The following is a 5,688-nucleotide window of genomic DNA, read 5'->3' on the forward strand; positions in this document are numbered from 1 at the left end:
ATGATCCAAAATATGTTGACAATTTAATCTCTGGTTCCTCTCCCTCTTCTAAATATAGCTTGTACATCTGGAATTTCTCAGTTCACATACTGTTGAAGCATAACTTGAAGGATTTTGAGCATTATCTTGCTAGCATGTGAAATGAGTGCAATTTTGTCATAGTGTAAACATTCTTTGGCATTGACCTTTGCTGAGGTCCAGCCTCAGCAGAGTCCAGGGATATCTTCAGGATGGACGACGTTGGCGAATGAAGAAAGATAGAGAAAGAGATAAGGCAAGAACGACACGGGGTGACCAAGCTTCAGTGAGCGAAGCCCATTTTACTTTATTTTTCTCGGGGCTTTTATACCCTGAGTTGTACATACAGCAAGGTGAAAAATGCAGAGTCAACTCAACATTCCATCAGTAATAACTTTTATAGATATCAGGTTCCTTCTTGTAAGAGTCTTATTGTTTGTACATCGTCTTCTGTTCCGGAGGCCTGTTGATATTCCATGACCTCTTCTTGATAAATGTTGGTCAGCCAGAACAATAATCTGTCCTTAAAGTGTTTCTTCTTAAATTTTTAGCCTGCGTCACCCTTAAAGTACAGAGGTACATTTTTATGGAACAAAGATTCAGCAGGTTTCAGCAAAGAAAGAACTTATTAACTCAAAGTCTGATGTTGCTAATGCTAAAGCTACTGCTTGTTATTTTTACATCTTGACTATATGCACTCCCAGGAACACAATGGATAAGGGATGTGAGAACTTGGCAGCAAGCATAGGCTCAACAGTGTTGCAAGAGTCTGGATAAACCTGCCAAGTAAGCTAGAATGCTAACAGAGGGTTTGAAACACTCCTTTCATGCCCAGGAGATTTATTAACTAAAGCCCTAAGTTAACTCTTACCAGAGAAAGGTGGTCGGGGGACCGCCCCCTGCTAATGTCAGAAGAGCTGGTGAAAGACATAAAATAGTAAGACAGACAGATTCTTGTTTGGGGGTAGATGCTCGAGCAGGTCCAGGGGGTCCATCGAGTCCTGAGGCCTTGCTTATCAGGACTCTTCTGCATGACCTTGTCATGGGTTGCATGGCCCAGGGAGTCCCTCGAGTCCTGCATGACCTTGTCATGGGTCGGTTCTCCCGTGCTGGCTCCCAGCAGTGGGTAATAAGCTGGAGGGGTTAAGGGGAGAGAAGGGGGAGAATGAGAGCTGAGGGCCGAGGAGAAAGGCATGTAGGACCTGTACCCTGGAAGGGGGAAGGGAGAGGAAAGCCTGATGTGATAGTAAGTCTCGGAAGGTGTGTGGAGAACAGACTGTTGAAGGGGCATGTCTAGAGAGTTTATTTGCTTTGGGTACGAGCTCTGCGATAGCAGCCATGGGCTGTATGCAGGGAGGCCAGCCTTTGGTCACCATGTCAAGCTGTTTTGACAGATAGGCTCTGGGAGCCTAGGTGTCTCTGGCCCGCTGACATAGAAGTCCCAGGGCGTGTCCTTGGTTGCAATGGGCAAAGAGAAAGAATGGTCTGGTGTGATCTAGCAGGTGGAGAGTTGGCACTGAGAGGATGCTCTGGGTGAGCTGGTGAATAGGATTGGCCAGCGAGAATGGGTTAAAGAGGGGCTCATCCAGACATCATTTAGTTGCCTCATAGAGCAGCTTTGCAATGAGGGGGAAGTTAAGGATCCAGATATGGGAAAAGTTTTAGGAGGCCGAGGATAGACAGGAGTTCCCTTTTCGTTTTTGGAAGTGGACAGTTAATTAAGGCCTGGATTCTATCTGGGGGAATAGTTCTCTGTTGGTGTGATATGGAGAGCCCCAGGTAGGTGACATTTGTCCATACTTCTTGGGCCTTGGATCAGGACACCCAATAACCCCAGGATCCCAGTCCCCCAAGGAGTTTGGCAGTATGTTGGAGGAAGAGTTTTCAGGCTGGGCTACAAAGGAGGAGGTCATCTATGTATTGGAGGAGATGGCTCAGGGCTAGGTCGAGGGTCTGTAGGTCTTTTTGTAAAGCCTTTCCAAAAAAGTGGGGGCTGTCTCTGAACCCCTGGGGGACAAGTGTCCATGTTAGTTGTTGGGAAATGTGAGTCTTGGGGTCTTCCCAGGTGAAAGCGAAAAGGGGTTGGGGGAGAGGGTGGAGGGGGATGGTGAAAAAGGCATCTTTGAGATCTAATACCATGAAGTGGGTTGCAGTCAGGGGTATGGCAGACAGAAAGGTGTAAGGGTTAGGGACTACTGGGATTGTCAATGTGATGACCTCATTGATTTTTCTAAGATCCTTGTCCAGTCTCCAAGAGTTTGGTCCCTTACTTACTGCCAGAATAGGAATGTTGTGTGGTGAATGGGTAGGAATTAAGATAGAGTCTTGAAGAAGACCGTCTATGATAGGCTTAAGTCCCTTGTGGGCCTCTGGGGTGAGAAAGTACTGTTGTTGGGTGATTATAGTCGAGGGGTCTTTTAGGGTAATGTGGACTGGGGGATGATGTTTGGCTATGGATGGGTGATCAGTGTCCCAGACTTGGAGGTCTAAGGCGGGTAGATCCAAGGGAGGGTCAGGGGTGAGGGATAGGGACAGTCTAGGTGCCATCTGCATGCAGAATATAGAGACTATATCGAGGGGGGATATGGTAATAAAGACCCCCAGTTTGGGTAACAAATCTCTCCCTAGGAGTGCCATCAGGCACTGAGGCAGTATGAGGGTTGATTTTCCAAATTGACAGAGTAATGGAGGGCTGATTTTTGGCCTTAGGGGAACTCCAGAGACCCCCTTGATTGTGAGTTCTGAGTCTTGAGTTGGGCCAGAGTAGGAAGTTAAGAGAGAGAAAGCGGCTCCAGTGTCTACTGTAAAGGAGGTCTTTTTCCCAGCCACTATCCCGTCCACCCTAAGTTCTGAGCTCGTGTCTGGGCCACGGGCCGGGCGCTGGAACTTGGGCCCCGTCATTGGAACAAGTCTTGTAGGTCTGGACTGGGGTTCTGGGGAGAAGTGGAGATCCCCCTGGCATGCCAGGGTGTCCCTGTGGACACTCCACTCTCCAGGTCTGGGAGGTGGGGACCTCCCCAGGGGTGCCAGGGCATCCTTCGGGACAGTCCATCTTCCCGTGTCCCCTCTGGCCACAGGTCAGGCATGCTTTTGTCAGGGGCTGTGTGTGGGTTTGGGCATGTTTTGCCCAGTATCCTGACTGGTTGCATCGGAAGCAGGGTCTGGCGGGGGAGGGTCTTAAGTCCCGGTCTGGGGCTTGGGCGGGGGCTGATCTCTTCCTTTAATTGCTGCCGCCAAAAAGGGCATATTTAGCTTTCCTCTCACGGTCTTTTTCTCTCAGCCTCCTCCTCTCTATTATTGAACACTTTGAAGTCTACTTCTAGAAGGTCTCTTTGGGGGGTCTCAGGGCCCTTCTCTAGCTGTCGAAGCTCGCGTCTAACGTCAGGGGTGGACTGGCTGATTAATTGAACATGAAGGTAGAGTAACCCAGCAGGAGTGGTGATATCTAGGTTGGTATACTTCTGGACTGCCTCTATGAGGTGTGCCAAGAATAAGGCTGGATTTTTGTCTGCCCCTTGGGTGATTTCCCTGACTTTATCATAATTGACATGAATATGAGTATTTTTCTGCATTCCTTCTAGAAGGCAGGTAATCATGTGATTGAATCTCCTGATACTTGGGTCACCAGGCTGGTACATCCAGTGGGGATCTAATTGAGGCACCGCCTCATCAGCAACTGGGCTATCCCAGTCTTGGTTATGAAAGTGATGGGCATGGGCTTTCGCCACTTGCCAGATATGGTCTTTTTCATCTGGGGTGAGAGTGGCATTTAGGATATAATATACATCACTCCGTGTGAGGTTATAGGCCTAGGAGGGTCTCAGAAATTCTTTTCTGTATCTGGTAGGATTTCCAGAAAGAGATCCTAACTTTTCTTCTGTCTGGCTCATGTCTGACAGTGAAAATGGCACATGGACTTGGGTGGGGCCCTCTGGTCCTGCCACCTCTCTCAGGGGAAACATGTGTTGGGTATGTGACCATGACCGTGTGGCAGGGAGGAAGGAAGGGAGGAGGGGGAGTCGGGGAGATGGGGTAGCAGGGTTGAGGGGGAGTCAAGAGAGGTTTCCGAGTCAGTAGGTGAGTTGCATGAGGGGGGAAGAGAGGGATGGCAGGGTGGCAGGTAGGGAGTGGAGCTCCAGGGATGCGAAAGGTCGAGATGGGCGGTTAGTTGAAGAAGAGCCCTTTTGCTTGGGAGGCAAGGTGCGTAGAAGGACCTCATAGGTGGAACAGGCCTTGCATAGGGAGGGCCCTCTCTGAAGGGCCCAAAAGGCTTGGGCATATTGGACCTCTAACCACTTGCCATTCTGTTTAAGGAAGTCGGTGAGATTTTGAAGAATGTTAAAGTCAAATGCCCCGAATTCAGGCAAGCGGTCTTGAGGCCAGATCTGTATACAGAGTTGTTTCAAGCAGTTAGCTTTGAGTTCAGTGAGTAAGAGCGATTTGAAACTTTCAAGAACACAGGCCAGAGGGGATATTTTGGGACAGATTGCCCAGACCCCATAACTGAAAGGCCAGCAGAGGCTCCTACTGAGAGTTTGGGTCGTCACTCGTAGTTGCAATAGGAGTTATGAGAAGAGAGCTCTGTGTTGAGGTGGAACGTTCCCCACCCTCACCTACAGAGTGGCCTTAGGCTGGGAATCCTGGGGACCCGGAGAGGACTGGGCTCTACAGCGGCTCTAGAACACTGTCCAGATCTTACCTTAATCTAGGGGCTGGCTTGAGTGGAGGGTTGCACGTAGAGCAGTCGAATGGCAAGACTTCCATATTCCAGAGGTCGTCGGAGAGAGAGAGAGAGAGAGAGGACAGTGCTGGAGGCCTGGGGGTAGGCAAAGCACCAATAAAACCTTAGCACAAAGCTTGCACCGCTCACGAAGGCACTAGATGTCCTCGAGGGGAATTTATGAGCCCTGGCAGAAAGTGAGCTCGGTGCGTGTTCCTGTTCCCAGACTCCAGGAAAAGGGAAAACAATGAGAGGGAGAAGGAGAGAGAGAGAGAAAGAGACAAGTGCCTCGCCCTCTCTGGGTTTCGGCACCAAGAATAAGAATAAGAATAAGGTATAGCTCCAGCAGAAAAGGAGAGATGACCTCAACAGAGGCAGGTTACCTTTATTCAGGCAAGGAGGGCTGACAGTCGGCCAAACGACCAGGCTGAGCACGAGAGGGATCAGGGAGGCATCATATTTAAAGGGAGGTTAAGCGATAAGGGAAACGTTAGTCAGGGTGGACGTTTTGGGTAATCTTTGGTTGAGATGGCATTTGTAATTGAACAGGGGGTGGGAGGTTTTGGGCAGGGGATGATAAGTCCCGGGTGGATGCAACAGGCCCAGAGCATCAGGGTGGGACTTAAAGTTCGGTTTTGTTTTCTCTGAAGTTAGATGATTCAGCAAGGGCCTTTGAGACCGTTTTTTTTTTCTAGGCCCAAAGACTCCTTCAACTCTGTTTCTCTTTCAACTTAACATTTATCACTACCTGATTTTATTTGCTTATCACCAATCTCCTCCTTTTAAAACATAACCCCCAGTCATGTCCAACTCTTTGGGACCCTGTGGACTGTAGCCCACCAGGCTCCTCTGTCTATGGGATTCTCCAGGCAAGAATACTAGAGTGGGTTGCCATTTCCTTCTCCAGGGGATCTTCTCTACCCAGGGATTGAACCCAGGTCTCCCGCATT

General features: G+C 49.3%; 1 long non-coding RNA gene across 1 annotated transcript; it reads right to left on the reverse strand.

Annotated features, from left to right (window-relative positions):
• Positions 1 to 300: 300 nt before the first annotated feature.
• Positions 301 to 4,821, reverse strand: LOC138447123 (uncharacterized). Its single transcript, XR_011259680.1, has 2 exons — positions 4,718 to 4,821; positions 301 to 580 (listed from the first exon to the last, which is right to left on the reverse strand). It is a non-coding gene; the product is annotated as an uncharacterized lncRNA (long non-coding RNA).
• Between the last annotated feature and the right edge of the window lie 867 nt (positions 4,822 to 5,688).

The sequence above is a fragment of the Ovis canadensis genome, chromosome 1, assembly GCF_042477335.2.
Source record: "Ovis canadensis isolate MfBH-ARS-UI-01 breed Bighorn chromosome 1, ARS-UI_OviCan_v2, whole genome shotgun sequence".
Taxonomy (NCBI): domain Eukaryota; kingdom Metazoa; phylum Chordata; class Mammalia; order Artiodactyla; family Bovidae; genus Ovis; species Ovis canadensis.